The sequence below is a fragment of the Schistocerca nitens genome, unplaced genomic scaffold, assembly GCF_023898315.1.
Source record: "Schistocerca nitens isolate TAMUIC-IGC-003100 unplaced genomic scaffold, iqSchNite1.1 HiC_scaffold_27, whole genome shotgun sequence".
NCBI lineage: Eukaryota > Metazoa > Arthropoda > Insecta > Orthoptera > Acrididae > Schistocerca > Schistocerca nitens.
In genome coordinates this window covers 21,987-29,057 of record NW_026045580.1, presented here as the reverse complement: position 1 = coordinate 29,057, position 7,071 = coordinate 21,987, and the positions used below count along the sequence as shown (strand labels likewise).

At 50.7% G+C, this 7,071-nt stretch overlaps 7 non-coding genes across 7 annotated transcripts; 3 read left to right on the top strand and 4 right to left on the bottom strand.

The window, feature by feature from the left end:
• Positions 1-783: 783 nt before the first annotated feature.
• Trnag-ccc (transfer RNA glycine (anticodon CCC)) lies at positions 784-855 on the bottom strand. Its single transcript has one exon. It is a non-coding gene; the product is annotated as a tRNA-Gly (tRNA).
• Positions 856-1,538: 683 nt separating this feature from the next.
• On the top strand, positions 1,539-1,622 carry Trnal-uaa (transfer RNA leucine (anticodon UAA)). The gene has a single exon. It is a non-coding gene; the product is annotated as a tRNA-Leu (tRNA).
• Positions 1,623-2,747: 1,125 nt separating this feature from the next.
• On the bottom strand, positions 2,748-2,819 carry Trnag-ccc (transfer RNA glycine (anticodon CCC)). Its single transcript has one exon. It is a non-coding gene; the product is annotated as a tRNA-Gly (tRNA).
• A 683-nt stretch (positions 2,820-3,502) lies between these two features.
• Positions 3,503-3,586, top strand: Trnal-uaa (transfer RNA leucine (anticodon UAA)). The gene has a single exon. It is a non-coding gene; the product is annotated as a tRNA-Leu (tRNA).
• A 1,125-nt stretch (positions 3,587-4,711) lies between these two features.
• Positions 4,712-4,783, bottom strand: Trnag-ccc (transfer RNA glycine (anticodon CCC)). The gene has a single exon. It is a non-coding gene; the product is annotated as a tRNA-Gly (tRNA).
• Positions 4,784-5,466: 683 nt separating this feature from the next.
• Positions 5,467-5,550, top strand: Trnal-uaa (transfer RNA leucine (anticodon UAA)). Its single transcript has one exon. It is a non-coding gene; the product is annotated as a tRNA-Leu (tRNA).
• A 1,125-nt stretch (positions 5,551-6,675) lies between these two features.
• Positions 6,676-6,747, bottom strand: Trnag-ccc (transfer RNA glycine (anticodon CCC)). Its single transcript has one exon. It is a non-coding gene; the product is annotated as a tRNA-Gly (tRNA).
• Positions 6,748-7,071: the final 324 nt, after the last annotated feature.

The window sequence follows — 7,071 nt, the reverse complement described above, 5'->3', positions numbered from 1 at the left end:
CAGTAACGAAGGTGGATGAGCCGGTGGACCGGGTACTGGACTGCTGACGTGGCCCCATTGCATAGGTCGTCAGCTGAGTAGGTTAGAGCGTCGTGGTGTGAACACAAAGGCCATGTATTCGATCGCAGCAAGTGCCATTTAATTTTTCTCTCGTAAAAGACAGTGCTTCCTCCAGCGAGACACTGCCAGGTAAATACCAAGTGATATGCACAAGAAGCAAGATGTCTGCACGTTTGCTGGCGTTGTGGCTAGCGGCCGTAGCACGCTGAGTGCAGCGGTTCTCGGCTGTTCATTGGAGTTAAGAACCGTTGTGTGTGGTTAGTAGTTGGGTGGGTGACCAGCTGGGAGCTCGACCTGCGTTTGGCTTCTTTCCTTTTGCCTTTTTACTTCGGTTTCGTTGCTGCTTAGCGTTAATGATGCTGTTCAGCACGCTGACGCCACTCTTGCCTCTCGGTACACTAAGGCGCGAATCTGTGGCCACAATAAAATGAAAGGTTCTGTCGTGTGTTTGTCGTTTTTTGGTCTCTCACAGTCGTTTCTCGCGCCTGCCCTCTACATATATGCCCGTTTCCAAGCGTCAGCTTTCGCGTCAGCCGAGCAAAGTCGAGACAAGTCGACACATGGAGACACACGATGCTGTGAAACGAAATCCGGCGACTAGCGCACTGGCTACACGGAGTGAGACGTGGGGCGAAGGAAAACTATTCGTAGCGCGACAGTTCTCAGGTTCGAGGATCGCGTTACGTTACGTGGAATATCCCTAGAAGAAAAATTTACGTTTCGTGCGGTGGCCGGGAGTCGAACCCGGATCAACTGCTTGGGAAGCAACCATGCTGACCGTTACACCACCACCGCCTTGCGCTGCGTTTCACTCACGCCGCGATGTGTCGGCTACCCTCCTGCCACCAGAGGCCGAAGGCGATGACGCTGTAGGCGCTCTACGCCAGGGCGGAGGTGAGCACATCTGAACGCAGTGTGTAGGTGCTGCTAGGGCGATGTAGCGTAACTAGAAGCAGAACTGACATCCATTGAAAAAACTGCCCTTTAATTTACAGCAGCGTGATCAAAGAAATATGTAATGTGACGTACTTACTGACGATCCAGAGACGATTGAGCATATGTGTGCCAGTACAGAAGTAGAAAGCGCGTACGTATCACAGTGTTAAGTTGGTTAGTTTGATTCTCGCCTGGAGCATATCATTAGCTTCCCTGAGGGTGAAATGCACAGCGTAGCCGTTGCTAGGGAACGGCCTTTTCTTGTCATTCGTTGTTTTCTCTGCGACAATGTAAAAATTGATAGTTGGAGTTCTGCTCGTTCCACTTAAGACAGAAGGCGACGGAAAACAACGGTGTCAGGCGCCATATTTAAGCTCTGGCTCCCGAAAGTGAGGGTGGGGTGCAACCTCACATCTGACAACTCGTCTAAAATACTCTAAAAAAACGTATTTCCTTCACACAAGAAAAAAACAAGCACATTTCGCAGTAAGGCTCTGGAGATGTTGCTAGGAACGACAGCAGCAGGTCGTTTGCGCTCACAAGTCAGATTGGCCGAGCGGTCTAAGGCGCCAGATTTAAGCTCTGGTTCCCGAACGGGAGCGTGGGTTCGAACCCCACATCTGACAATGAATTTTAAATATTCCTTAACTGGCCATTTCCTTCGTGCGGGAAAGCAAGTCAATTACGCGCAAACAGGTTCGAGAGATATTATTAGAGACGGCAGTGGTTACGGAGCTTGCCCTGCAAGTCTGATTGCCCGGCGGTCAGAAGGAATGGAAAGCTGTTGGGAGACATGGCTTTCAGCCAGGCGGCCCGGATTCGATTCCCGGTAGCCGAACATTCTTTCGTTTGCTGAGTCTTGGCTATTCTCACGGCGTTTACGTTTTCTTTGTGTTGTGCTTTTTGGGTCCAACGTCAAGAAAGCAAAAGTCAACGAAAACAGATACGTGTTTAAATGACTGGCAGGGCAGTAACGAAGGTGGATGAGCCGGTGGACCGGGTACTGGACTGCTGACGTGGCCCCATTGCATAGGTCGTCAGCTGAGTAGGTTAGAGCGTCGTGGTGTGAACACAAAGGCCATGTATTCGATCGCAGCAAGTGCCATTTAATTTTTCTCTCGTAAAAGACAGTGCTTCCTCCAGCGAGACACTGCCAGGTAAATACCAAGTGATATGCACAAGAAGCAAGATGTCTGCACGTTTGCTGGCGTTGTGGCTAGCGGCCGTAGCACGCTGAGTGCAGCGGTTCTCGGCTGTTCATTGGAGTTAAGAACCGTTGTGTGTGGTTAGTAGTTGGGTGGGTGACCAGCTGGGAGCTCGACCTGCGTTTGGCTTCTTTCCTTTTGCCTTTTTACTTCGGTTTCGTTGCTGCTTAGCGTTAATGATGCTGTTCAGCACGCTGACGCCACTCTTGCCTCTCGGTACACTAAGGCGCGAATCTGTGGCCACAATAAAATGAAAGGTTCTGTCGTGTGTTTGTCGTTTTTTGGTCTCTCACAGTCGTTTCTCGCGCCTGCCCTCTACATATATGCCCGTTTCCAAGCGTCAGCTTTCGCGTCAGCCGAGCAAAGTCGAGACAAGTCGACACATGGAGACACACGATGCTGTGAAACGAAATCCGGCGACTAGCGCACTGGCTACACGGAGTGAGACGTGGGGCGAAGGAAAACTATTCGTAGCGCGACAGTTCTCAGGTTCGAGGATCGCGTTACGTTACGTGGAATATCCCTAGAAGAAAAATTTACGTTTCGTGCGGTGGCCGGGAGTCGAACCCGGATCAACTGCTTGGGAAGCAACCATGCTGACCGTTACACCACCACCGCCTTGCGCTGCGTTTCACTCACGCCGCGATGTGTCGGCTACCCTCCTGCCACCAGAGGCCGAAGGCGATGACGCTGTAGGCGCTCTACGCCAGGGCGGAGGTGAGCACATCTGAACGCAGTGTGTAGGTGCTGCTAGGGCGATGTAGCGTAACTAGAAGCAGAACTGACATCCATTGAAAAAACTGCCCTTTAATTTACAGCAGCGTGATCAAAGAAATATGTAATGTGACGTACTTACTGACGATCCAGAGACGATTGAGCATATGTGTGCCAGTACAGAAGTAGAAAGCGCGTACGTATCACAGTGTTAAGTTGGTTAGTTTGATTCTCGCCTGGAGCATATCATTAGCTTCCCCTGAGGGTGAAATGCACAGCGTAGCCGTTGCTAGGGAACGGCCTTTTCTTGTCATTCGTTGTTTTCTCTGCGACAATGTAAAAATTGATAGTTGGAGTTCTGCTCGTTCCACTTAAGACAGAAGGCGACGGAAAACAACGGTGTCAGGCGCCATATTTAAGCTCTGGCTCCCGAAAGTGAGGGTGGGGTGCAACCTCACATCTGACAACTCGTCTAAAATACTCTAAAAAAACGTATTTCCTTCACACAAGAAAAAACAAGCACATTTCGCAGTAAGGCTCTGGAGATGTTGCTAGGAACGACAGCAGCAGGTCGTTTGCGCTCACAAGTCAGATTGGCCGAGCGGTCTAAGGCGCCAGATTTAAGCTCTGGTTCCCGAACGGGAGCGTGGGTTCGAACCCCACATCTGACAATGAATTTTAAATATTCCTTAACTGGCCATTTCCTTCGTGCGGGAAAGCAAGTCAATTACGCGCAAACAGGTTCGAGAGATATTATTAGAGACGGCAGTGGTTACGGAGCTTGCCCTGCAAGTCTGATTGCCCGGCGGTCAGAAGGAATGGAAAGCTGTTGGGAGACATGGCTTTCAGCCAGGCGGCCCGGATTCGATTCCCGGTAGCCGAACATTCTTTCGTTTGCTGAGTCTTGGCTATTCTCACGGCGTTTACGTTTTCTTTGTGTTGTGCTTTTTGGGTCCAACGTCAAGAAAGCAAAAGTCAACGAAAACAGATACGTGTTTAAATGACTGGCAGGGCAGTAACGAAGGTGGATGAGCCGGTGGACCGGGTACTGGACTGCTGACGTGGCCCCATTGCATAGGTCGTCAGCTGAGTAGGTTAGAGCGTCGTGGTGTGAACACAAAGGCCATGTATTCGATCGCAGCAAGTGCCATTTAATTTTTCTCTCGTAAAAGACAGTGCTTCCTCCAGCGAGACACTGCCAGGTAAATACCAAGTGATATGCACAAGAAGCAAGATGTCTGCACGTTTGCTGGCGTTGTGGCTAGCGGCCGTAGCACGCTGAGTGCAGCGGTTCTCGGCTGTTCATTGGAGTTAAGAACCGTTGTGTGTGGTTAGTAGTTGGGTGGGTGACCAGCTGGGAGCTCGACCTGCGTTTGGCTTCTTTCCTTTTGCCTTTTTACTTCGGTTTCGTTGCTGCTTAGCGTTAATGATGCTGTTCAGCACGCTGACGCCACTCTTGCCTCTCGGTACACTAAGGCGCGAATCTGTGGCCACAATAAAATGAAAGGTTCTGTCGTGTGTTTGTCGTTTTTTGGTCTCTCACAGTCGTTTCTCGCGCCTGCCCTCTACATATATGCCCGTTTCCAAGCGTCAGCTTTCGCGTCAGCCGAGCAAAGTCGAGACAAGTCGACACATGGAGACACACGATGCTGTGAAACGAAATCCGGCGACTAGCGCACTGGCTACACGGAGTGAGACGTGGGGCGAAGGAAAACTATTCGTAGCGCGACAGTTCTCAGGTTCGAGGATCGCGTTACGTTACGTGGAATATCCCTAGAAGAAAAATTTACGTTTCGTGCGGTGGCCGGGAGTCGAACCCGGATCAACTGCTTGGGAAGCAACCATGCTGACCGTTACACCACCACCGCCTTGCGCTGCGTTTCACTCACGCCGCGATGTGTCGGCTACCCTCCTGCCACCAGAGGCCGAAGGCGATGACGCTGTAGGCGCTCTACGCCAGGGCGGAGGTGAGCACATCTGAACGCAGTGTGTAGGTGCTGCTAGGGCGATGTAGCGTAACTAGAAGCAGAACTGACATCCATTGAAAAAACTGCCCTTTAATTTACAGCAGCGTGATCAAAGAAATATGTAATGTGACGTACTTACTGACGATCCAGAGACGATTGAGCATATGTGTGCCAGTACAGAAGTAGAAAGCGCGTACGTATCACAGTGTTAAGTTGGTTAGTTTGATTCTCGCCTGGAGCATATCATTAGCTTCCCCTGAGGGTGAAATGCACAGCGTAGCCGTTGCTAGGGAACGGCCTTTTCTTGTCATTCGTTGTTTTCTCTGCGACAATGTAAAAATTGATAGTTGGAGTTCTGCTCGTTCCACTTAAGACAGAAGGCGACGGAAAACAACGGTGTCAGGCGCCATATTTAAGCTCTGGCTCCCGAAAGTGAGGGTGGGGTGCAACCTCACATCTGACAACTCGTCTAAAATACTCTAAAAAAACGTATTTCCTTCACACAAGAAAAAACAAGCACATTTCGCAGTAAGGCTCTGGAGATGTTGCTAGGAACGACAGCAGCAGGTCGTTTGCGCTCACAAGTCAGATTGGCCGAGCGGTCTAAGGCGCCAGATTTAAGCTCTGGTTCCCGAACGGGAGCGTGGGTTCGAACCCCACATCTGACAATGAATTTTAAATATTCCTTAACTGGCCATTTCCTTCGTGCGGGAAAGCAAGTCAATTACGCGCAAACAGGTTCGAGAGATATTATTAGAGACGGCAGTGGTTACGGAGCTTGCCCTGCAAGTCTGATTGCCCGGCGGTCAGAAGGAATGGAAAGCTGTTGGGAGACATGGCTTTCAGCCAGGCGGCCCGGATTCGATTCCCGGTAGCCGAACATTCTTTCGTTTGCTGAGTCTTGGCTATTCTCACGGCGTTTACGTTTTCTTTGTGTTGTGCTTTTTGGGTCCAACGTCAAGAAAGCAAAAGTCAACGAAAACAGATACGTGTTTAAATGACTGGCAGGGCAGTAACGAAGGTGGATGAGCCGGTGGACCGGGTACTGGACTGCTGACGTGGCCCCATTGCATAGGTCGTCAGCTGAGTAGGTTAGAGCGTCGTGGTGTGAACACAAAGGCCATGTATTCGATCGCAGCAAGTGCCATTTAATTTTTCTCTCGTAAAAGACAGTGCTTCCTCCAGCGAGACACTGCCAGGTAAATACCAAGTGATATGCACAAGAAGCAAGATGTCTGCACGTTTGCTGGCGTTGTGGCTAGCGGCCGTAGCACGCTGAGTGCAGCGGTTCTCGGCTGTTCATTGGAGTTAAGAACCGTTGTGTGTGGTTAGTAGTTGGGTGGGTGACCAGCTGGGAGCTCGACCTGCGTTTGGCTTCTTTCCTTTTGCCTTTTTACTTCGGTTTCGTTGCTGCTTAGCGTTAATGATGCTGTTCAGCACGCTGACGCCACTCTTGCCTCTCGGTACACTAAGGCGCGAATCTGTGGCCACAATAAAATGAAAGGTTCTGTCGTGTGTTTGTCGTTTTTTGGTCTCTCACAGTCGTTTCTCGCGCCTGCCCTCTACATATATGCCCGTTTCCAAGCGTCAGCTTTCGCGTCAGCCGAGCAAAGTCGAGACAAGTCGACACATGGAGACACACGATGCTGTGAAACGAAATCCGGCGACTAGCGCACTGGCTACACGGAGTGAGACGTGGGGCGAAGGAAAACTATTCGTAGCGCGACAGTTCTCAGGTTCGAGGATCGCGTTACGTTACGTGGAATATCCCTAGAAGAAAAATTTACGTTTCGTGCGGTGGCCGGGAGTCGAACCCGGATCAACTGCTTGGGAAGCAACCATGCTGACCGTTACACCACCACCGCCTTGCGCTGCGTTTCACTCACGCCGCGATGTGTCGGCTACCCTCCTGCCACCAGAGGCCGAAGGCGATGACGCTGTAGGCGCTCTACGCCAGGGCGGAGGTGAGCACATCTGAACGCAGTGTGTAGGTGCTGCTAGGGCGATGTAGCGTAACTAGAAGCAGAACTGACATCCATTGAAAAAACTGCCCTTTAATTTACAGCAGCGTGATCAAAGAAATATGTAATGTGACGTACTTACTGACGATCCAGAGACGATTGAGCATATGTGTGCCAGTACAGAAGTAGAAAGCGCGTACGTATCACAGTGTTAAGTTGGTTAGTTTG